Here is a 26,232-nt window from a genome sequence, read left to right on the forward strand (position 1 = left end):
TGGTATTTCCTGGGAGCTTCGGTGTTAATTGTATTGGGATGTACGCTGGTGCGGCACACCGCATGGCACGCGGAGGCACCTCTGATTGTTGTCACCTGAGTGATACCTTAATAGAGTTCAAGGCTACTCAGACAAAACAAAAACAAGTTGCACGTATGTTAAATATCGACAAATTTCAGACTTCACTCTCCTCCTATTTCGATCGCGGGCACAGGTGTAGCAGTGCCTCTAGGCCCGTTGCCGTTCGATAATGAGGCTATATGTAAGCTAAAAGCCTAGTAAAGACACGCTAAGAAGTTTCACAATCCGAAAAACTTGCTGACAGCTCCCGGGAAAATGCCAAAAACTTGCCACTCATCGTCAACACGTTCTCCGTGCACGCCCTAGCACGATCCCACATACCAGCATGGCACCGGACGCTAGATGGTGCTGTGACTAAAAATGGCGGGGCCCTCAATAAAACGGTATAAAAAGCGTTGACTCACAATCCAGTAGGGTAGAGGCATTGGAGGCATTGCTTCTGCCTGTAGACGCATATTGAGAATACGTCTTGTTCGAAATGGGTAATGTGAAAGAAATCTTCGTAAACGAACAAGGCTAAATGGATGACCGACAAGAAATGACACATCAGAAGCCCTGCCTTCGTCCGTTTCCTGTAGTTCGCTCACGAAGATTTTGACCTACCAAGTGACCAAGCTTGCTGTTTCGAACATATAAGAACTTATAGAAAGCATGCACTTCTCAATCGTTTTATATAAATACAAATTAAATAACGAACTTCGTTCCACGCGATCCTGCGGGCTGATAAAACCGCGAAGCCAATCGGGCGTCGCTGCTACCAGCAGCGCCACGACTTATTCCCTATGCCAGAAACAGCATGGAGGAAGTCCATACAGGGTTCAGCGTACTGAATTCTATTCTTCTGATTTTACTAGCGGAAAAGCTAGCGTGGCAGTTGTTGTAACACCAAAGCAATAAAGAATTATAATTACAACATGGCATAGCCTCACTTCAAAAGCCAGCAATTGTATTTTGTTCTTTGTGGTTGAAATTTTTTATTTGCGATTCATAGAACATTTTCATAGAACGGTGGCGCGTTGAACGTTAGGAACAGTTTGATTCTATCACCTTACATTGAATGCATAATGAGTTGTGACACTTCCCGGGTGCATGTGACGCTAGATTTGAGTCTTTTGAGCATTGCTGTGTAAACGGTTCGATGGTAAACAATATATGGCCAACGAGGCTAATATTGGCAGCACTGCAACGCTTCGATGAATATATTAAATTAAAACGTGAAGCCAAATATTTGCTCGAAAGCATAGGGATGAGGATATATCCACAATCCTTAGACTGCAGCATGAAGTGACACACACACTGACAAGAAGAAGACAGGACGAGCGCTCGTCCTGTCTTCTTTTTCTCTCTGTGTGTGTCACTTCGTGCTACAATCCAAGAATATGTTACCGTACCAAGTCGCCCAACCTTCTATCGGTTTGCATTATATCCACAATTCTCATGCTACACCAAAGCCCTAGCCACGGCGCTGTGCAGACAGCACCCGGTAACACTAGCACCACATATTCCCATAGTGATTTTAGCGTGAAACTCTGTGCCTCCGCAATGCAAAACACATTCTCGCCTCAGTGCCGCTGCTGGTCATTGGTGTCTGTAGAATTACGAGGCAGCGCTGGAAGGGCAACATCGCCAAGAGCGCGATGTCGCTGACACGAGCTCCTTGCCGTCTCCTTCCCATGAACAGTTCGGTCGCCAGTGAGACGTAGGCCGTCCACTGACACGGCAAACCATTGGGCCCCTGCAGCAGCTCACCGCGCCGATCGAACCACTTACGGACGGTGTTCATCAGAGTGCAGAAAAACAACCTCGTTTTGTCTATCTGCGGAGCTAGGTGAATCATGGAAGGAAACAGAATGAACTTCATTGGCACAGCCTAAACGAACACTACCTACAAGTAATTTGTGGAGCTGAATTACCCTTGCTACCTTTTTGCAATACATCTTACCTTGAATTTTGAAATACCAGAAAGGATGCGAAAACTGTAGGCGCCTGGCGATGCCGCCATAAAATTCACGGATCAGTTCATTCTCATGTCCTGAATGTAAAGAGCGTCCGCTCTGCCTCGGTAATTTTTGTTGCAATGGGAATTATATGGACACTCTAAAGGCACATTGACACCGGAAGCGGAGCGTCTAAGCGGCCAAGCGGATTTTCAACGCGGCGAGGCGGTGAGCGCGTACGCCTGTTCAGACCGGAGAAGCTTGCCTGGCGTCCCGCGTCGCACGGAAGGCGGGGCATCTCGCAATTTCTTTAGCAATATGTCAAGAACGTGCCGCCATCTCGCGGCACTTTGGGTTTGTACGCGCACTTTCGATATTTTTTTCGTCGTGGGTTGGCGCGCTCCCGTTCGCTATCTACTTCTGCAAAATGATGAGCTCAGACGAAGAAGACGAGATCGTTGGCATTTTACTCGCCCCTTAATAATAATAATTAGGGTTTTACGTGCCAAAACCACTTTCTCATTATGAGGCACGCCTTAGTGGAGGACTCCGGAAATTTTGACCACCTGGGGTTCTTTAACGTGCACCTAAATCTAAGCACACGGGTGTTTTCGCCCCCATCGAAATACGCCCGCCGTGGCCGGGATTCGATCCCGCGACCTCGTGCTCATCAGCCCAACACCATAGCCACTGAGCAACCACGGCGGGTTACTCGCCCCTTGTGTAGCGCTGTTACAAATATTGAAAAGCGACAACACAAGACAAGGACAAAACAAAAAGTATAAAGCGACGACACGGCGCCGTGTCGTCGTTTTATACCTTCTTTTGTCCTTGTCTTGTGTTGCGCTGTAACAAACCTTACTATGAATCACAACCAACTGGCCCAACTTGTCGTTTTTACGCTTTTCAAGAACATAAGCGAAAAGCCCAGAGAAACACATTTGTTTACATTCGATCACCAGCGCTTCCTCAGTGTCGGGCTCTGATTGGCTGCGGCCAAAGCGGCCAACTTGTCCGCGCGGAAAAAATCGGTCCGGGCGCGATCCGGCCAAGCGGCCGCGTATTTTCCGCAAAGCGGAAAATCCGCGGCCGCTTTGCCGGATCCGCTTGTCCGCTTGTCCGCTCCGCCTTCGGTGTGAACGTGCCATAAGTGCATTTCCGCCGTCGCCGTGCGCATGTGCGCATTTAAAGCTTGCAAGGGTGAGGCGGTGATCGTGGCTCAATCTCGTGCACGCCAGCGAGGAAAGCAGGGACGAAGCGCGTCGTATTCCGTTGCGCGAGGCTCTGGGGGGAGAGTAAGGAAGGGGGAGCACTGTACTCCGGGCGACCGCCCGGCCCGCTGTACCTTGAGTACCATCAGCGATGGGAGCACAGTTGGCTTCGCGCTGTGTTTTCGCGGCTTAGTTAACGTTGATGCGGACCGCAGCACGAAGGTCAATTCACTCGCTGCCGCACTTCCTCACTCCAGCGTTTTGAGAGATATTTTTCGCGGTCAATTGATATGCGTTTATTTGATTGAACACGCATTTCACCATGCTTGTTAAGTTAATTATTATGCCCACGTTTACAAGGTCGTACGGCGTATAAAACTAATATCCCTACTTCGTATAGCTAGCTGTCGACTCATTTGCTATCGCAATCGACGATATGCCTTTCAGGCCGAACTGCGACATTTGTGTTGGCAAAAAAGAAATATAGCATTCGAAAAATAATCTCAACTTGCGTTCGCACTGAGACATTCGGCGTCTGGAGTGGCGCGGAACCCAGTTCGGCGCCGGCGAGATTCGCCGGAATAGCCCCTTCCGCACCGATCTATCCCGGACCGATTTTCGCGGCAGCTGCCGCCGGAAGCTGCCGCCGGATTCTATCACCGCGGACCAATCGGAGCGCGAGTCTGAAATTCGAAAGATGGTGGCCTACTCTGTCGTGACATCGGAAATGGTCATCGAATTGATGCGTAACCACCCCGTCCTTTTTGACAACCGCTGGAAGTGGTAGCAGTTTGGTGCCATGACCAAGCTTCTCGCGCTCGTGCAGAGCAGGACGAACCCACCATCGCCGCTGGGGTCGTATGCTTCTTCTGAACGTCATGTATTGCCATAAAGGTGCTTGCCAGCAGGCCTAGCAGTGCTGCCTCTTCTTGCATAGGGTTTATTATTGTCGTTGCAAGCAGTAATGAAGACGCGCAAAATAAAACGCGAACTTTAGGCAAGCGGAGATAACTGCGCAGTTTCGAGCCGCGGGAATATCCGGGATATCCCACGCTTGCTTGGAGGTTAGCGCTTTACGAGGTAGATGGTGCTCTACCGCGTTCGGGTGGCACGGTGGGCAAGCAATGTGAACGACGCGAACTTCGACGTCTGAAGAATTCTGCTCGCTGTAGACGCCGGATTCCCCATGTGAACGAGTCTTTACTCTAATAAGGTTGCGCGAGCCCTTAATATTGGTATGAACATTCCATGCCCTTGGCAGCGAAGCTCGTTTTATAAAAGGTATACAACACGATGTATTTTTAAAAACCATGTCTCTTTAACACACGCCTAGATATTTAATGCGTAATCTCAAGTCTTACATGAGGATATCAGGAAGCTATATTAGGAAACACGTGAAGTGCACTTGTCTCCTCAGTAGATGCAGTAAGAAATTACAGCTCTCCCGAAATCCAGAGGAGATGCACGCATGAAATGGCTACCGGCAAAGCAGATTGGTTGAAGATGATACCAGCCAACATCTTAAAATGGGTGTCGTGCACGTTCGCAACAGCATACTCCACCAGACCACACAACAGCACTCAAACCTGTTTTGAACTGAACCACTTGGCAAGCGTCGTCTCGGCCAAACAGCCATGCTCGGCGCGCCGGACTCTGCGGGCTTAGGTTCGCTGGAAAACATTTCAGAGTACCGCATTCGTTTTCCCCGCGCCGCCGACGCGTTCATTGGCCCAACCGTACCAGGTTGCTTTGCGGTGCATTATACCCTCCTAGCGCCGGGCGGGCCGGCTAAGTTAGAGCGCAGGCAGCGCAGGTTCCCCACGTTTTTTGTCTTCCGATTGTCGCGCTCGCGTTTCACTGCATGCAAGGAAATTATGCGTGGCTGCTGCGCCTTCGGATGCAGCAACCGAACCGAGCCTGGAAAGACTTTTTTTCTCGATTCCGACCGGGAAAAATGACCGAGAGCGTCGTTCTGCGTGGTTACACAGAATCGGCCGGGAGAACTTCAAGCCTACAAGAAACACCCGCGTGTGCCAGGTAAGTGCACCTTGCTATTGCTTTTCGGCACTGTTTTAGAAGACATCTAAGCGAAGTGCACGCGGTGTTAGCGATGCTCCGAAAATAGGAGTTCATTGCAGGGATCGTTCGCGCCTTGCACGCTTGACGCGGGTACACGTGTATGCGTTTGTTGATCAACACACGCGGTTATTCCGAGCTCGTGGCAGGCGAAGGCACATTTGTCGCGCGAGAATTCCGCGTCCTCACGTGCACCAGGTACTCGCATGATTTCTCTGCATACGTGAGCGCGCTCTCGCCTCGAGTCACTCGACCCATATGGCACTTGTTTTTCGCAGACCGTGATGTTCGCATTCAATAAAAAGCATGGTCAGTGCATGTCGTGCGTCCACATAACGGCCACTTTTTGTGCAGCTGTGTTGGCATTGGTAGAAAAATAGACATCGGTTAAATGTTAGCAATCCTTGAAGCTGCGTGTTTGCGGCCACATGCGCGTTTACATCCCAATCGAGCTATTTTAATGGTCTCACTGCGTAAACTTCTAAACCTTTATAACGTATTCTTCGTCTCTTTAGTTGGGTTTTTCAACCTGTTACTACAGCTACCTTCCATGTTTTTCTTGTTTCATATGTCTGGAACAGGGCTACAAGAAAGCCCTGGGAGCCTCCTTTGGCAGCCCAGCGTTACCCTTATGAAAATGGATTTAGAGTTCCTTTAGAACTCCTAATGAGTTCCTATGGAGTCAAAAGGGACTCTATAGGAACTCGCGATCTATAGAGTCGTCTGCATAGAATCTCTATAAGAAGTCTATAGAAACCTTTCTATAGAAACAAGTCATTTCACACACAATAGATGTTCTATAGAGGGTGTATTGACGTCCTATGTACTGAATTCTATAAAGTAATTTTTATAGAATGTCTTTAAAACTTCTAACGCGACCTGTCTATAGAATGGCTCTCCATTCGTTCTCTATAAATGTTCTATAGAGATTGTATTGATATCATATGTACTAAATTCTATAAAATAATGTCTATAGAAAGTTTTTAACACTTCTAATGCGGCTTGTCTATAGACTGACTCTCCATTCACGCTCTATAAGCAGTCTATAGAGGGTTTATTGTCATCATATGTACAATATTCTATAAAATAATGTCTATAGAAAGTTTTTAACACTTCTAATGCGACTTGTCTATAGACTGACTCTCCATTCACCCTCCATAAATGTTCTATAGAGGTCGTATTGACATTTTATGTACCAAATTCTATAGAAAATGTTTTATAGAACGTTTTCGGAAACGTTCTATAGAGGTCGTATTAACATCTTATGTGCCAAATCCTACAGAAAAATGTTAATAGAACCTTTTCAGAACTTCTAATGCGGTCTGTCTATAGAATGGCTCTACATCCTCCATAAAAGTTCTATAGAGGTCGTATTGACATCTTATGTACCAAATTCTATAGAAAAATTTATAGAACGTTTTCAGAACTTCTAATGCGGCCTGTCTCTAGACTGGCTCTCCATTCCCGTTCTAAAAGTGTGCCATCATATGGCATACGTACTGAGTTCTGTAAAGGAACGTTTATAGGAAATTAAACAAGCTAAAGTGCGGCCTGTCTAAGAACGGCTCTATATTTTCACTCTATAAACAGTACCCAGTATCCAGTGCATCGCCGGATTATGGGTCCAGTGCCGCGCGCTGGATGCATGGGGCGCTGGGCAAGCGCGGCGTACTGGGAGGCGCTGGTTACTGGTGCGAAAAACAGCTCTAGCGCGTTAAATACGCGGTGCCTGGACACCGTATGTCTTTTTTTTTTAATACAGAAAGCAACAAATAGCGTTTTAGTACAATATAAATCGAAAAAATGAACATGTAAAAACAGAAGTGCTCTGACCAGGATTCGATCGTCGTACCTGCAGATCCGCAGCCCGGCTCATTACCGCTACGCCACGTCAGCATAGGGACATGGGCGGATAATTTAGCTCATCAAAATCGAGAAGCAGTTTTAGTTTCACAGAGAGGAGTCTTGCACAGACGTGGTAGATGCGCTATCGGCCAGCAACTAAAACTCACGCCTGTACCACAAAGAAAAATTTGCTCTCCGTATTCAATAGTGTGCTCGGAAGTGCCATAACATCGACTGCGATTGGTATTTTAGCTTCGAAAAAAGTCCTAAATGAACCACCGACCCGGGACGCTGCATGAATGAGCTGTTACTGCCGATTTCGATAGCCGTTTCTTGTTCTTCACGCGAGGGGTATGCAATGTTTTCTTAGTTCAGTGATGCCTTTCAGTCTACACGTCTGTCTAGCCATATATATTCGTTAGAGAAACGCAGGCTAGTGCTGGGAGCCTTCGGCGACAGCACATATACCTGCGTTTATGATGCGTCACATCGGCGCTCCTCACTTCTTGTGCTGGCACTGTAGACATGAAAAAATTGTTTATTTAAAAGCACCGATGCGAAATCTGAAATATAAAGTAATTTATCCTTTTTAGACTTCTTGATTCTTGAGGTTAGACGCGCCGATATCGTACAGACGGACTCGGCGGACACGCTATGCCTAAGCTTCGATGGGGCTGATCTCGGCGCGGGTAGCTGGCGAAAGCTAAAATGTGTGTATTTGAGCCTCAGAACTCTTTTTAGTACAATAGGGAAAGTGGAAGCGCACGAATCGCCTCAGCCTTGTTATCGGTGCGATAATATCAAGCAGCGGTAGGCTTCGAACTCGGGGTCCGTTCGAGCGCGTCTGAACGACTTCTGGATTTCATGTCCACTTCACAACACTGCGACAATGGCGATAACTCCCAGTCATATGTTACGTGCGAACTACTAAAAAAGCGGCGTCATCTGTGTTTGCGTGGTTTCGTTAAAGAATTTAGCTGTCCGCCCTGTCAAAAGGCAAAATGCAAAAAACGAAAGTGATTTTCAGTGTCACATGTGCAGGAATAAACAAGGCAGCTCACGCACCTTTATTCCATGCTGCGACACGAAATAGTTCTATGACCCTAAGATATAGCGTTATTTAGGACAAGATACTAGTATCAAGCCATGAAATCGTATAAAGCATCTAATATTCAGCAGCGCTCGTCCTTGCGTGCTGGAGCCAGCGCGGCACAAACACAACCAGCGCCGTTTCCAATGCGAGCGTCTCTTCCAGTGTGACCCAGCTCTTATCCAGCGTTCTCACTGGTCTCGAGTGAGTCCCAGCGAGCGCCAGCGTACCCAGTGCGATCCAGTGCTTAAAAAAAAGAAAGAAAAAGAAAAAAGAAAAACGCGCTGGTTTCACACTGGAAGGCACTGGAAGACGCTGGTTCTTGCAATCGGCATTTCAGAGGTTTTTCACTATCAAGTAAGAGCATCGTTAAAAAGACGCTCATTGACCAAGGCAAACATCACACTAATCGAAATTAGGAAAACCAAAGAAATATAACGGAAGCGCGCATTGTGGTTTATATCGCATATGCAGGTAAATCACAAAGATGTATACCAAGAAACACTAAGCAAAACTGCGCCTTAGCAATCGCGTCATATCTATTTGCTGGCATGCAGTGACTGCAGCACTTGGGGCGGAAACAGATCGAACGCCGCCGCACATTTCTGGCACATACCACTCAAATGCGACAAATGCACGCTGCAGAAACGTTTTTTTTTTTTTCAAGGAATCTTGAAAAGTCACAGACCACATGAGCGCGATCCGCGCATGATAAGCGCATCGCCACGAAAGCAAGATAGGGAACACATAAGCGTAACCTGTGCCTCACGGGTAAAATTAAACATCATCGTATATACGTTGCTGTGCGACGGACACAAGCGCACGGAAACATCACACACTGCACACGTGTACCTCCGAGGTTGTGTCGACAATTTCTGGGCTACATTTAAACGACAGCAGGAAGTTACTTCAATGAGAAACAAAGTGAGGGCGCCAGGCACTGCAGGTAACGGCTGCGCATAAAGTCAGTTAAGGTTTTAAGGCCAGTGACCGAGGTTGAAATCGTTAAAATCACACCGCAGCGATAGCTTACACAGGGTAAATTGTCGAGATCTTGAAGGCCATGCTTTTTGCTGACTACATGTGGCATAAGCGATTCAAAAGCAAGAATACTGCATGTAATTTATTTCTACCCTAAACTATAGCACACAATATGAGCATGTCAATGTTTCTTCTTGTCTAGCAACATATGTATGTAGTTCGGCTCAAAGGCCGGCTCAAAACAGCACAAAACCTGCTGTAGTGGGTATGATTGTAGGAATCACGGAGGCCACAGCAGCCGCACTATTATACAGACGGCGCTGGCGGCGCCGGTATTTTCGTATTCAACGCGCCAGGTAGAATACGAAGATACGGCGTGTTGTTATTGCTCCGTCTTCACCGGTTGTCGTGCGAGCTGCGTCGATGTGTTTGTTTGATCGTGTGTTATTAGGTTTGCTGTAATGAAATGAGACGTAGTTCGCGAGCACGAAAGTGCCAGAAGATGGCTTGAGTCTCGCTGTAAGCACGCCGTATGCGTGGCGCGCCGGCTAAATGTGGACCAACGATTTTCATGCCATGGAGTGCGTTCCCTTTGTCTCCGCTTGTGTTCGTGGAAAGTTTGGTGGACGGCGCAAAGAAGTAATGCGTATTATTAGCGCGCCTCAGCTCGTCCACTACCCAGTGGCTTGTTTGCTGCAAGTAACATCGCAGACGCATCACTGGAAACTTGGAGAGTGCCTTTCGACCTCGTCGTACTGTTGAAACGGTAAGCAATCGTGCTCGCCAACTACACGTGCGTTCATCCGTGTTGTGTGTGCTTCCCGTGTGTGTATAGAGTGCCTTGCGAACGTAGTAAGTGGAACACCCACGACAACAGTGAACCCTGTGCTGATACTTGCTACGCGCTGGTTGTAAGAATTGTGTACGCAACTCTATTGCCACAGTGCGGAATTGATAATCCTGATAAGCGTTTGCTTCCCCAGAGAAAAGTTTCGGAAATCGCGGTCGCCTTGTGCAGTTGTGCGTGAGCTCCCGCTTGTCTGCTAAAGTTGCATAGTAACGACCCGTCTACCTCTTCATCGATTCTTTCTTCAATGACGTTTCCTCACTTATAAATGCTTCGACGTTGTGCACAATCTCTGCTTACGAGGTTTTTGGCTAACGAACAGTTCTAAGAAAAAAATGTAAGCCAATCACAGCATGCTACTAGTACAGCTTTATTTCCAAGGCAAGAGGTGTTGACATAACTGACTTAACTAAGCATTACAGGGGAACGTTGCCTATACTAAGTAATGGAAAAAAAAAACATTAAGTTTAGATTGTAATCTGCTGCTGCGGTGCGTCCAAAACTTTATTCGATGTAGAGGTTCGCATTGTCATGACATTCGATGATTTCAAGCATTTGCTCTCTTTCCACATTAGTGCAGACATTGTTTTCGTGACTCTTTTAGGTGCTGATTGCATGTTTTCACGATATCACAGCTTTATTGTGCCACTGCTATAAGCTAACATAGAATTGATTTTGTAGTGGCGAGGCCGTGACCCACAACATAAACTACAAGATCGAGGAGCCCCAAGAAATGCAGACCCTGTGGATATATGGCTGCAGCAGCATGGCGTGTGATCTGGATGGTCATGACAGGTGTGTATGAAATGTACGTGTTCCAAAAAGGGTGCTTGGTGTCATTCATGGTGAAGTTTGTCAACACATTACTTAATGCAGCATACTAAAGAGACTAAATATTTATGCAACCTCATTGAACTTGCTACCTATTAGTGTGCATAGCCATTATGCCCACATGATTGTGTTGTGTATAAAACTATACCCAACCATTCCTGATGTTTAGTATTTCTTTTGCGTAAGTTGCTTACCTGCAAGTTACATATATTTTTTGCTTTGTACATAGTGTATTTATGACTTTTTATTGGGGTTTTATTCTTTGAAAACTATTTCCTATGCTGTACCCCTATTTGCATAATTTTTTTCTGTGTGTGCTACAATCTCGTGCAGTTTTCTGTGCATGTAGGAATTCGAAGGGTAGTGGACTAATAATGTCACAGGTCTAAGCACGTAGTGTGCACATCTTTGTTTATCATTGATATCTTTACAGTTACTTCTCTGTTTCCATAGTAACAGCCACTGCAAAATACACATTTGGTGAGCTTTAATTTCTTGAAAATTAATATGAAGGTCAGTATTTACTAAGCTGCATTTACTTCTGTAGTACATAGGCACAGACTGATTTGGATACCTTGTGACCTACACAGGATGCCTTTTTTGTTTGTTGCATTAAATATGGGGGCTCACCCACATCTCTTACTATATATGTGGTATGCCTCATCGATTTCACTTGTCAGTTTTTACGGTGGATGAAAACAGATGAACGATTGTAATCCAACATGAAGCCCCGTTGTGGAAATGTACGACCAAGTTGGATGACCATACTGGTCTTTTAAATGAAATATAGTGATCTCTTATACACATAAGATACCGGCCAGTTTGCCCTATGTACGCTTGACCACATGTGAAAGGGATACAGTGCACTCACTGCCTGTGACACACGACAAATTTGGTGGTATCTTTCACCGAGCAAGCCTCCCTTGCCTGCTTGCCTTTCTCAATTCTCTTGCACACTTCTGTGCATATGGCACCCTGACAAGAAAGGCTTGCTTAGATACCACTAAATTTGTCTTGTCTGTCAGGGGTAGTGTAGTCTATTCTTGTGATCATGTGTATATTTGGTCAAATGTACATGCAACAGATTGGCCGGTGCCTCAACACGTACTTAAGACAGCACCATAATTCACTCCCCGGATCAGTATGTTCATCCCACTTGACCATGCACCGATGGGACTGGGGCTGCGCGCCAGATTTAGACTGTTCATCTGTTTTGTTCAGCTGCGGCAACCAATTGACCAACAACATCGCTGATGAATGCCACATAAAAAGACTGGGTCACAATCTGTTTACTGAATTGTCCGCAACCTTCGTAGTAACAAATTTGTTTGTTGCAACTAGTTTTAGGCACGTTATTTCTTGTTAAATTTTCTGCTTAACCTATAGAGCAGTTATGCAATCAATTTTCAAAGTTACTTGATTAGTATAATTTTTGTTTTCTGTTTTTCACATGCCAGGTTGCAAGAAGGACAATTGCAATTGGGCAGTCTTATCATTGCGTTTAGGATACATATCAGTGTACATACCCGTACTAGATTAGAAACTAATTGTTTCAATAACTCAAAAAGCACGAATATACTGTGTCCATTGTATCTGACAGTGACACCGCGACTGTGTTCCAAATACCACAAATTGGCAGTTATCCATCATAGTTTGCGAAAACAACTTAAAACATTATTGTTCCCCATACAATGCATACTTAGATGCATCGTCATGATTGCCCAGGCTCCATGTGAGAAATTTATTATTCGCATGTTAAGCATAGTACATACCAACTATGGCTAATAGCGGATGGAATATTAATTTTGTCTACCGCTCAGCAATAGAAGCCAGTAGGTCATTCCCTTCTTTTTAAAAAAAAAATTTTCTATGCATAGTGTGACATCTGTATAGGACTTAGCTCATGGGTGTTCCTGCTTGCTTATGTTATAAATGGGAATGTGTTGTCATTGCAAGATGAGATTAATGTGTGACTAGGCTGTTGTCGTTCGGAGATGCTTTTTGTCATCAGCAATGATATTCTACTGCCAGGCACATTGGCCCAGTGCTGATGTCACCGAATCTTGGGAAAGTAAAAGTTTTCTCAAAAGTTATTCTCAAAAGAACTGCCACTGTTTGGCAGAGTGGTGGGGAGGTGGGGCGTTCTGCCACCTTTCTGTTATAATTTTTTTCTGAAATACTGAAATGAAACTTAGCATAATGCTACAACTATATAGATATTTGTGGCATGTTTGTGCCTGCTAGTACATTATGACTGAATGTTCATTACACCTTTTGAAAATTAATTTCAATTTTATTTTCCAGGCTCCACCGTCGCCGTTACTAGACGGACCAAATGAGGCCAAAAACTAGCCTTTCCTCGCTCCATTCCTGGGAAGTGAAATAGCAGGTGGTCATGTAAGAATGAACTTGCAACCATGTGGGCAGTAGCCAAAGCTCCCTACAGTTCATGCTGGTGGTGGAATGCTAAGACAAACCGCAATATTTGTTTGTTTACTTATTCACTTAATATTTATTTATTCATATCTCATGAATACTGTGCAGTTTTTTTAGCAAGGAGTCAGGTAAAATAAAGAAATATTGTTGCATCAAAGTAAACATTATTTGAAAAAGCATAATTCACGTAGCACGAATTCATGGAAACTGTAAATTTTGAAGAAACAGAGCAGTAAGGTTAACAAATCTTATATAACAAAAAATGAGATCACATTTCTGTTGGACCTAATACCATAATTTAATCTGTCAAATTAGAGATACCATATGCTGCTCTAATATACAATCAATAATTTATGAGCAGATGCGCGAAACTCTCAAACGTTGCAACAATTTCATGTAAGCTGTAAATTCATATATACAGTTTGTTGACTTTAGACATAGCAGATGGAGTCTGCAGAACTATGATATCTCTTTCTGGCACAGAGACGGGGATTAGTAAGCTTCGTGGTGTTATTTTTCTTAAACCTGCCAAATAGTTCTTCCTGCAACAGGTAGAATTCTCAAATGCCGCAAACTTAATTCAAATTAGTGCTGTGGTTGTCTCAAAAGTATTTCTGTATTTTGGATGTATTTGAGTAGGAAAATTTACAGAATTAACGAATTTGTGCTAGCTCTTTTTTTTTATTTACAGTTGCAAACTAAGTCCTTTTCCTTCAAGTTTTGCCATTTTCAGAAAATTTTAATGAAAATTGATGGTGTTAATGTAAAAACTATTATTTAAACATTTTTAAATGTATCAAACCTCATCAAATTTGGTTGCATAGTTGCCGAGAAAAACGATTTTACTGTTCATGTGCATTACATAGGAGCTCCTGAGCTAAATCTCTGTTTTAGTCATTGCGTGTGTCGGTCTGGTTTGTATTTCTCACCCTAATTAGAATATTGGCTCTGATCTCAAAATTGTTTCCCTTACAACGAAATACAAGCTTTTAAACTTTTTACGATATATGCTCTACTGCTCTATGATAACCCCTGTTTGCCACATTTTTGCAGGGCCTACCAGTGCTAATTTTACACATAAACATAGACTAAAATGCCGTGTGGTTTCGGTATATGGTGTACTTATCTGTGAAAGCCATTATTTGCCACATTTTTGCAGCGACTGCCAGTGTTATTTTTGCTCAGACTAAAATGCTGTGTCGTTTCGTCAGGCTGACACAACATTGGAGTGCACATTCATATCAGTCTATTTTCAGGCTTTAGTATCCAAACATTTAATGTGCACTGCTGGAACAGGCACTCCTTTTGCAGTTTTAATGGTATGGTTTCTTGTCCTAGTCAAGCCTGTTATTGCGAGGTGTCAACTGTAATCAAGTCTGCCACTGATTCTTTTACCTCATGTTTCGTGTGTTTGCACCACCAGCTTGACCTGAGAAGCATGTTGGCAGCTACAGTTTGTGTGTTGCAAGTTCTAGTCTGAAGTGTGTATGTCACATATATGAAGCATGTATCTAGTCTGAAGTGCAATAAACATTTCAAACTGAATACTTTGTGGTTGTAGCACCAATTATTTTGCCACTGCATTTACTGTAGTCCTTATTGCCTACAGTAGAACTTTGGTAAATTGCAAGTACTTTACACACATCGGCCTAGCTTTTATAGGCATTTGCTTGTAGGGACTCGAAAGCAACTGCATAGAAATATTCTATAGAATTTTTGTCTTTAGCATCTCTAAAGCAATGCGATAGAAATATTCTATAGAAATTTGCCTTTAGCATCTCTAAAGCAACTCGATAGAAATATTCTATAGAAATTTGCCTTTAGCATCTCTAAAGAAACTCGATAGAAATATTCTATAGAAATTTGTCTTTAGCATCTCTAAAGGAACTTGATAGAAATATTCTATAGAAATTTGTCTTTAGCATCTCTAAAGCAACTCGATAGAAATATTCTATAGAAATTTGCCTTTAGCATCTCTAAAGAAACTCGATAGAAATATTCTATAGAAATTTGTCTTTAGCATCTCTAAAGGAACTCGATAGAAATATTCTATAGAAATTTGTCTTTAGCATCTCTAAAGCAACTCGATAGAAATATTCTATAGAAATTTGTCTTTAGCATCTCTAAAGCAACTCGATAGAAATGTTCTATAGAAATGTGTCTTTAGAGTTCCTATAAGAATGCGGTGGCCAAATAACTTTTGAAACTCTATAGGAAAATTCTATAGGCAATCAAAATAAACACAATAGAGTTCTATAGAGAAAGTTCAAAAGACTTTCTAAAAAAACACATTAAAAATTTTTGTAAGGGTAGCGTGACCAGCACCACACTTCTACCATACAACAAACATTTCCAGAACCACTTTTATGCTGAAGACTTTGAGAAGCCTAGAGTGGATTGGAAGAGGAGGCTAAAGTACAAAGCTGTGCCAAGCATTTTTGCGCACCGTGTGCCAAAAAAAATTATGAAAGCCACCATTTGCCCGGCTTCCTAATTCACCAGCAAACAACTTGACTGAAGAAGAGGCTGAACCTAAAGGGGAAACTTGCTAATAGGCAATTTTCCCCCAAATCAATTTTTTTTTCATACATACACTGACGTAGTACTTCGTCGGTCGGTTATCATGCAGCCATACCTAATGCAAATTGGACAATTTCGCACCTGAATGTATATTGGCTTTGATCTTGAAACTTTTTTACGATTTGAATCATGGCCTTATATGGTGACCAAACAGTGAAACATGAATTATTTCATTCGCACGGCTGTTTTAAGTGTAACACTTTAAGTAATGCGGTTGCATATGTGGGTACAAAAAGTGTTTGAAACCACAAAATCGCTATCAAAAATTTTGCAGCTGCTGACAGCACAGCAGATGATCTGAACTCTCCAAAAGAGCCACAGGATTATACTGAATCTGCTGATGTGGCAACAGAAGTGCCCGAAACTTTTGATGTTCAAGAGGATGCGCCTCCCAACATGTTCAGTGAAGTTCACACACTGAAGCGCCAACTGCGAAAGGAAAAAGCGTGCAAGGGCGGAAATGGAGTGCGACGCCCTGAGACGATCATTTAGTGGACTGCTTGCAGAAGATCAGCTTCGTTTCCTGGAAAACGGAACAATGAGAGTGTCATCATGGACTCAGAAGACAATTCAGGAGTCTCTGAATGTCAGACTTGCCTGTGGGGGAAGAGGACATGAATACCTGAGCAGTGATGATTGGCCACTACCTGCTGAACACACACTTCAAAATCATATTGAAGGTATTAAGTTTACCCCAGGTATGCAGCATTGTTTGCAGCTCTGTAATAAACGTTTTCCAAGTTGCAGGTGCAACTCGGGACAAGCTACCAACTTAACTGATGATCACATAGCAAGCATAGCTACAAATACTGCGGCAGCAGAAGGCTTGGACTGATATATTTAGAAAAGATTTTATAATGGCTCTGATAGTGACAAGGGAGGTTGTTTGAAACAACTAGGCTGAAGCTTGTACTTTTGAATTTCAAAGAAAAGTAGCAGTGATCATTCCAGCATGCATGCTTGTTAGCAAAGCTACACTGCAACTATGGTTTCTACATACCCTTGGGCTATGGTTAAAGCTATCAAACACGATAAAAAGCTCTTTTCTTGCCATTCTAGGTATTTATGCGAAAGTGTTTCCACCTTTAGCGTCAAAAGTAGCAACATTCAACTCTGAAGAGCGTTATGCAGTCCTAATGTTGGACGAAATCCAACTGACACCTGGTTTGGACTGTGATATTACAAACGCTCTGTCATCGTAAAGCTTCATCAAAAACAAATGTGGTCTGCTGTTCATGTTCACATATCATACAGTGTAGTTCTCTTGCGGCTAAAACCAATGCAGTAATGAGCACTGGCGTGTGATACTCAATTTATTAGTGTGGAAACAAAAATGAAATTCAACTAATTTTTTACCTGCGCTAATTTCAACATCTAAGGGTTAATGATTAAATGTGTGCGCATAGGTACACAGAGAAAGCCATTCAAGCATCCTTGGGATTCCTTATATTTGTGTAGTTTTCGATGAAACCTGTTATACCTCATAAACAAAGTTACAGAAGTGTCCAACTTAACTCACCTAAGATTGGCGCATGGCAGGCTTAGATGCTTATGTGCTACTAAACCCAATACAGCAACATCATTTGTTTTGATTCTATTTTTTTATTCTTTCCTGTGCTAATAAAGCACACTACATGCTTACTTTATAATGTATACTGGATAGCTCTGCACTGCTATGCCCCAAATAAGCATTCTTGAAATATTCTTCAGGCCGCCTCGCTCTCCCCTCCTCGGACCCAAGTGCAGAGCCTGTACTGTTGACACATGCTTTGGTTTTTATGCTTGGTGGAATTGCATCAAGATGGAAGCAGACTATCGCGTATCATTTCACAGGTAAGCAGCAGTTGGAAGTTAAAGGGTTAAGTGAATTCGTACAGTTGGGAACAACGCAATGTTTTCATTTTTCGTATGTACATAACTGCAGAGACTGTTTGGCCAATTCCTAAAGAATCGTGTCGCTGATGTGTAACACAGAGTAGCAACATTCATCCTTGAATCTTTACTGAACTGCCTACTTTTTCTTGGATGGTAGCGAGCTAATGCATAGGGGACGGAAAGTTCAGTTGGTGTTGGTTAAGGCTACCTAGGGTTACGGGCGATGGGAATTCACAGAATAAAGCCGAAATGAGTTGTCAGTACTGTATAGAATACTACATAGCTATCTAAAGGAAGTGATGTCTAGCACAACTAAAGGAGCATCCTTGACATGACTACTGGTGACATGCTGTCGTCGTTAGTACTTAGTTTTCTTGCTTGCTAAACCTCCTAAGCGGCTGATGAGTGAAAGAAGGTAGCACGAAAAATGAAGCAAAGCTTCAAGGAAGCGGTTATCGACTTGTCCTTGTGCCCTGCCATCTTGCCTGTGCGCCAGCCAAGTGTGAAGCGTGTGAGAGGCACCACTAATAGCAGCATAATGCAATAAATGCCGCATCAGTATGCATATCCCAATGAGTGAAATGTGCAAAAATAAATGAAAGGTTTCAGCATTTTATTTTCATTTCAGCTGATTCCTTTGATGCAGCAAAGGTACTTGACTTGCTATTTGAAATCATCAGGCGCTGTGAAAGCATCGCTCTATCGGTGGACTGCATTACTTCAGACATGAGTGGAGGAAATCAAGCAATCAAGCCAACGTTGATCAAGTCAGAATCCTCATTGCAGCGGTGGAGCTCACGTTCACTGTTTTCCCTTCATGTCACAATGTTGCAGAAAAAGTTGTGCATGAATTTTTTGTTTTGCAGGCTGCGCTTTGCACTGTGTGCAAAGAATAAAATGCAGCAAAAGAAAGCACCACAAACAAAGTGCGGATCAAAAGTGTCGGCATGCGTGCAGCTATTTCAACTGTGAAGCGAGCTGTAACTGTAAGAATGGTCTAGCTCTTCAAGCATAAATTATGTGTCTATAGTAATATGTTGTTGCACTGTACTAAGAATTGACAGTGGGGTACCATTATTCCATGTTTTGTATGTCTCAGGCTGAAAAGGCTGACGTGTTTTTGTAATATGGGCTTGGTACACCCTCTTTAGTACCCTTAAAAGACTATAGACACCAAATTTTTGCTTGCGTGTTTTCTTGTTTTAAACGATGCGTTAGACATTCCTATACGTGGATCATCCTGTGGTATTCGTGTAGAACCGCTAAAGAATATATAATTGAATTTCTTCTTGACGCCGTTCCGGTTTCACCGAATGACGACTGTGATGTCAAGTTGACTTTTTCATCACGAGACCCACTAGAAAACCAATATAATCGCTGACTGGTCATTTTTTGTCATTCCGGGTCTTGAAAGAGGCTGGATTAAATGTGGCAGTGAATTAAAACTACATAGCAGCGATTATATTAGTTTTTTAGTGGATCACGGGATAAAACATCAACTTGATATCACAGTCATTGTTTGGTCGATGAAACCGAACAGGGGTAAAAGAAGAAATTCAATTATAAATTTATAAGCGGTTGTAGGCAAATACCACCCGCTAACCCATCTATTTTATTGTCTAACGCATCGTTTAACAGAAGAAAACACACCATAAAATTAGGTGTTCATAGTCCTCTAATAACAACTGCCATGTGTGTTTGGTGTGAAATGTGTTTTAAATTTGGTCGCATATGATGTGCCATGCGGAGTTCAGCCTCCAGAGTCAGGCAAAGAAGAAATTATTCCAGTTTGCAATATTTATTTACTTCTGGCTCATTTATTTTTGACTCCTGGCTCATCACTGCAAGCTGGTTCCACTATTTTTTTAAACCTGACCAATCCTTTGTTAGGGGAGTCGGATAGCACAGACATTGAATGCCTCTGGCTTTTTGTCTAGTTCCTGTTAGCCATTCCGCTAATGCTTAATTTGCTGCACTGTGTGGGATAAATGCCTGCTGAAGTTTTGTGAGCTTAACCCAGTTTGTGCTGTTCATGGTTGCTGTTATATTTTTGTATAGAAGCTGTACGCATGGTATAAAATTTTTTGAAATTTTTTTAAGCAGTTTGACGCGATTGAAATGTTCTTGGATTACATTGTTCAAGCGGGTTGTAAGCAAACATTCATATTTGCGTGGTGGCTGATGCTGCATGTAAGGCCATCTTGGAAAAATGGCGAGTGTATTTGAGCAGCTGTTCTGGTGCGTGCTTAGGATGAGAGTACTGGCGCACTCTGCTTATTATGGCTTGTATGTAAGGCTTTGTACCCTCAAAAGCATTTTCTGTATTCTGCAGAAGGATGAAATCAGACTTTTCTGTGGTTTTAAGGAGATACTTTGCAATCGATGTTTTCTGGTGTTCAAGCTCTTGCAGGTTCATTGTCATATGTACAAAATTCATTTTGCTTTCCTTCGTACACACCAAGGGTGTTGCTGTTTGAGAGTTCGTACTTTTAAATGGTGTTTTCAGTACTAGGTAGCTGTTATCTTTGTGTTGTACAGCAAACTCCACTTGCTGTTCAAGATGACTGCAGGGGTGATAGATGTTTCTCGTCTTGCATGTGCTGTTTGACACTGGTGGTGTCAGCCTCCAGTGTGTTCCTAGGTGAAACAAACGTGTTTGCTTCTCGAGGTGAGGTCAGTGATGTATGCTTTTTGAATGACTGTTTGCTTGGAACATGAGAATGAAGAGGAACTGGCTCACCTGCATATCTGCTAGGAAACAAGGCTTGTGGGGAAGGTCCTAGCACCAGTAACCAGCTCCCGCTCTTATGAGTTGGAAGAGGGTTCCGTTCTTGTGTAATGCTGTGCCTTCCCAGTGGTGCCCGATGAGGACTTCCGTGTGCTTCGTTGGCTACCTATGTCTCTGTCGGTGCCATTCAGCTGCAGAGTAATGCAGAGTAGTTGATTTAGGACAAGGTAGACGATTTCATAGCTCAAACTGTGTCTGCTGATCCCATGGGCTTTTTGAAAGCGTTTCACAGATAGCAAAGCATCCTCTGCAGTGCGATCAAAATTGAATGTATGAAAGAAGCGCAGTTGCTGCCACCATTACTACTATTTATTCTTTAGTCAATGATTACCCCGCTTAGCCCGAGGGCGCTACGGCAGGGGCATTCGCTTCACCTCACTGCCATTGTGATGATGGGCGCTGCAAATGAAACTAGTTTGCTAGCACAGTAATTACAGATCGTGATACGTTCCAAGCAACACACGCATTGAAGCTTAGTTAAAGCTATCTTTATAAATCCGAGAAAAGAATTGAGAAAATTCATTAGGCTTCAGAACTTGTAGCTTCCGTAAATGATGGATGTTGCAGGCAGTTTGTTAGTCGGAAGGAGAAAAACTAAGCCATTCTTAATTTCTACTTCAGGTGTATCTCCACTTCCAAGTTTCTTCAGCATAAGCACGTTGGCCTTATGTGCCAAAAAAAGAAAAAAAAACTGCATTACCTCTCATTTACGTGCACTTTGTTTTTAGGTGCCAACGTGTCTTAGGCTGCCCATTCTTGAAGTTTGCATGGTTTGCCTACTTCATGATAACATTTGACACAGATGCTTTACTCAGAAACACAGGATGATGAAGGAAGGACGGAATAAGCTCTAATAAGACAACAACATTAATGAAAGCAATATGTGCGCCCAGCCACTACACTTAGACAGGAATGGTGAAAGTTTTGTGATTATATGAAAAAATTTGTATCGCAGCAAAAATCACCAATAGCAAAGAAGGTGAAAGCTTCATAGCTGTAGCAAAATTAGAGACAAGAATAAAGCCTCACCTTGAAACGTCAAACAAAAACTACATTATCTTGAATTAAGCAACCTAAGTGCTTTTTGAAGAAAATCAACACCAGATTTATCATTGACATGCGTCTCTTCCCAACCTGTTTATGAGAGGCGCCTCAAGAATCCCCCTAGCTAACTTGTCTTTTAATCGTCCGAAGACTTCTCTGTTTCTGTACAGCAGATAAAAACTGCAGGCTTTACAGTGCATACGAAGCCTCCCGGCGAGGGCCTAGTGATTATCATCGAATCAACCTTTATTGTTTTGTATGATAGCCATGACCAAATCGCTTGTGTACCATTAACTCGACGTACTCATGCTGATGTAACCTCTCAGTTAATTTGGAGAATGCTCATCTTCTGTGTCGCTCTCACAACGAAGTAGAAAATAAAAAAAATTGCTGGGGCTTAGCTAAGGTTAAGCCTGGATATCTCGAAGCGAAAAGCTTCGGTGATGCTTATGGTTGAGCTTATGGTTATGCTTTATGATTTAGCCTATGGTTATGCTTACGGCTTAGCTTATGGTTATACTTTATGATTTAGCCTTGGATATGCTCACGGTTTAACTTATGGATATGCTTATGGTTTAAGTTATAAATATGCTTACGGTTCAGCTTATGGTTATGCTTTATGATTTAGCCTATGGTTATGGTTACGGTTTCACTTATGGATATGCTTGGGTTATCGTATGGTTAAGCTATACGTATGCCTTGTGTAGTTATGCAAATTGCTTATCAATGATATAAACCATAAGTAATGCAGGATTATTAAACTTCTTTATTCATCATTGTTGGGCACATTGTCTTGTGATTTCTGTACAGCCATAAACACAGCTCTCTGTATCGGTAGTATCACTCTCTTCTCCTTCCATGTTCAATACGCACGCTTATTCTCTGGCAAGCGGTTATATAGTCGGCCTCCGCGATAAACACGCGCTTGCGGCCAACATCAAACGATGACGCATAGCGCGTGGAAGTGGGCACCTGCGCCGACTCCTAACACGCTTATGGAGCCAATTCGACTCCGAACACGCTCACGGAGCCAATTCCGACATACGCCGGCTCTCGCGATGCGCGGTGTTGACCACGCTAGCGTAGTGAAGCTTTTCGCTTCAAAACCTCCAAAAGTTGTCGTTAGTCCCGCGGCAGGATAGCTACTGGTCTACCACCTCGCTCTTTCATTTTCAAGCTGTTAACTCATAACATGCTCACAAATTTTCAGAAGTCTTGAAATCCAAAGGTTCTTGAATTCCGTTGTGTCTGGATTAAATTCACTGGCGCTTGGATTATTTCGGCTGGCGTTTGGATTAAATTGAGTGGCGCTCGGATTAAAATCACTGGCGCTTAGATTAAATTGACTGGCGCTCGGATTAAATTGACTGGCGCTTGGATTAAATTGAGCGGGAAACCTGTAGTTTAACAAAGCTTTAAGTTTGAAAGCACCACAGCACCAAGAGGCCCTGCAGCCCGAATTCTCACCACAATGCATGGATGCGCGTGCCAAAAGCCATGGTACACGAGCATTTTTGCATTTCGCACCCATTCGAATGCGGTCGCCTAGACAGCGGCTCGCATCCGGAGCTGACCACAATGCCAGCGAACCCATGGGAGCGACGGCTCGAAAGGAAAGCCCAGCAGTGCCAAGTTAGTGTATAGGCAGACACGCTGTAAGCCTAAATCGGCGCTAGGAGTCGGCTCTATGAGCGACAGAAACTATTTCGTATCGTTTAGCACCTTTCTACTATAGCTCTAAACTACGCAAAGTCATTTCTCAATCGCCCGAAGCGCAACAAATCAGCCTAACAGCCTAACAGCGTAATCAGCATAACAAATATGGGTGAAGAATCATCTGGCCGCAACACAATTTCTTTTGAGTGGATGATGATACAAGTTCACTCTCTTTGGGGTGTGTCTTGCTCCCAAACGGTTATCGTCATTGGTCTTGCTTGCGCTTCCTTTCTTGAAAACTCGGCGCTCGCTACTTTCCTGTTGAGAAAGCTGTGTAACGCTGATAACGCGCATGTCAGTCGGGCCTTTGGAAGTTCTGGCTGCGTAGCTTAAAAGAAAGAAAAGGCACGCAAGCTTATTGAAGACAGTCTTCTTTGTCGTGTTGAGATCGATTTAGGGTTCGTGGGATCTCGGTATATGCCTACTTTTGGCTCCTAAATTAGACAATTCGAGGCCTTCTAGCACACATAGGACAATGAAAAAGGCGTCAGAATGACACTTGGAACAAAGACGCACTAAGTTATCGTAGATCCATGTACGGAGCAGCATTGCGTAATTTGCGAAAACAGGCAAGAATGAAATCCACGTACGGTAGGTAAAGTGCGCGCACCTAAAACATTTTTGAAATATGGCTTAAATGAGCGAAAACTTCGGGTTGATCTCGAGGTCTGACCAGTCAGGAAAGACATGGAAGACGTGTAATGGTTAGGTAAATTGCTCCATGTAAGAGTAAGAAGGTACTAACGCAGGATGAGACAGCATAGGTGAAGCTAAAGCGACTAAACAGCGGTTGACATCGAAGAAAAAAGGTCAATGTTTTCTAGGGGAGGCTCTCCATTCTAACAACAATGACATGGTACAATAATGCGCGTGCGAAGATTTTGTCTTTCTTCAGTCTCAACCGTTGTGGAGTCAACTTTTCCCCCCTTTCTTTGCTGTTTTTTGTAACAAAATGTTTTAATCGGTGCAAGCTCTCTCTTTCGTTCCAGAGCAGTCGAGCAATCCATGGCATCAAGTTGCGACGTCCGGTTGAAACAGCGGGCTGTAATTGAATTTCTGACTGCAGAAGGTTGTGCGCCCATCAACACTCATCGGCGTCTGACTGCACATTACGGCAATACCTGCGCTGACGTCAGCACTTTGCGGAGGTTGTCAAGGACTGCGAAAAATCCAAAATCAGGTCGCATTAAATCTTCAGGATTAGCACCGAAGCGGACAGCCCCCAACGGCATCTGATGAGTATCAGATAAGGTGGCTGAGTTGATTTGGGGCAATCGCAGGATTAAGCAAAACGAAATTGTAACAGCACTCGCCATTTCCATTGGCTCAGCGAACCACATCATTAAGGGCCGCCTGCGTTACAAGATTTACACTCGTTGGGTGCGCTTCCTCGACTCTTTCATGTCAGTCGTCAGTTGCCGTGGCAGCCAACGAGCGTTTGCTGTACTGTTAGGAGTACTATATTTTCAGTACTACTGACAAAGTAGTGGGCTTGGAGGCATTACTTTCTGAATCTCCCTTGTATATACAGTGTACTGCACACCACCCAGGCACTCGTTTTTACCACGTTAACCCTGAAAACCGCTCAGACCTATGCACATAAAAAAAACACATACACACAAACTCAGTAGTCTCTTTCTGGCGATGGGGAGTAGAATAAGCCAGGCTTATAACAGCGAGATGGGCCATAGTTCGTGCAAGCGCGCAATGCACAATCGAGTGTGGGTCTAATCTCCGGCGCCGTTCACGTCAGGAGGACAGATTCTATGCCAGAGTTAGGCCCTACTTGATAACACGACCTCAAGTCAAACACGTGATGGAGGAAGATGTATCATCTGCGATGAGCTTTTTTTACTCTTCTCCTAATTACGCAGTGCGCGTGCTCCAGAGAAGGGAAAATTGAGGAAACAAATTTTTCAGCGCACACAAAGTATGTAACTCCCCTGAACGATGGGGCCTCACCCTTATAAAAATTTCTAGCAACATTTTTAAGACAGTGTATAGACGTTTGTTACTAGAACCTACCAACAGTCAATTGAAATTCTGCCAGCTGTCTTTATCCTACCAACGCTCTAGTAACACCCTAGAAACAATTGGCCACCAACTCCCAATAGAAACATGTTCATAGGATGTCTTGAAACGTCCTACCAATTTCCTATGAACATTAGTCTTTATACACCCTAGTAACATTCTTTCAAAATAGAAATGTTCATATATTTTCTGTTAACTTTCTACCAATCCCCTATTAACAAACTTTCTTTATACGCCATATCAACATTATTTCAAAAGAAAAATGTTCATATATGTTCTGTTAACTTCCTACCAATCCCCTATTATTCTTTATACACCATATTAACATTCTTTCAAAAGAAAAATGTTCATATATTTTCTGTTAGCTTCCTACCAATTCCCTATTAACAAGCCTTCTTTACACGCCATATTAAGATTCTTCCAATTGAAGAATGTTTGTAAATGTTCTGCCAACTTCCTACCAATTCCCTATTAACAGGTCTTCTTTATACAACATAATAACATTCTTCCAATAGAAGAATGGTTGTAGACGTTGTCGACTTCTTACCAATCGCCTAATAACATTTGTCTTTATACAACCTATAACATCCCGTCAACAATTGGCCACCGCACTTCAATTGAAGCATGTTCATAGATGGTCCGTAAACATTCTATATAGTGGCCCTCAACGAACACAAGTCTGTAGGCTCCGTAGTAACATTGTGGCGACATTTTACTTACATGTGCTTATGTACTTGCTACTGACGTTTTATGAGCCCCCCTAGTAACATTTGTATGTGTGAACGTATTGGTAAAAGGCTATATGCAACCTAGAAGGTGCATGTACATGGAAACCAGATGCAAGTTCGCACTAAATGAAGTTT

The 26,232-nt window shown here is 43.2% G+C and overlaps 1 long non-coding RNA gene across 1 annotated transcript; it reads left to right on the top strand.

The window, feature by feature from the left end:
* Positions 1-9,624: 9,624 nt before the first annotated feature.
* Positions 9,625-15,005, top strand: LOC135915755 (uncharacterized). Its single transcript, XR_010568731.2, has 3 exons — positions 9,625-9,987; positions 10,750-10,863; positions 13,204-15,005. It is a non-coding gene; the product is annotated as an uncharacterized lncRNA (long non-coding RNA).
* Positions 15,006-26,232: the final 11,227 nt, after the last annotated feature.

Source organism: Dermacentor albipictus, unplaced genomic scaffold, assembly GCF_038994185.2.
Source record: "Dermacentor albipictus isolate Rhodes 1998 colony unplaced genomic scaffold, USDA_Dalb.pri_finalv2 scaffold_22, whole genome shotgun sequence".
Lineage (NCBI taxonomy): Eukaryota > Metazoa > Arthropoda > Arachnida > Ixodida > Ixodidae > Dermacentor > Dermacentor albipictus.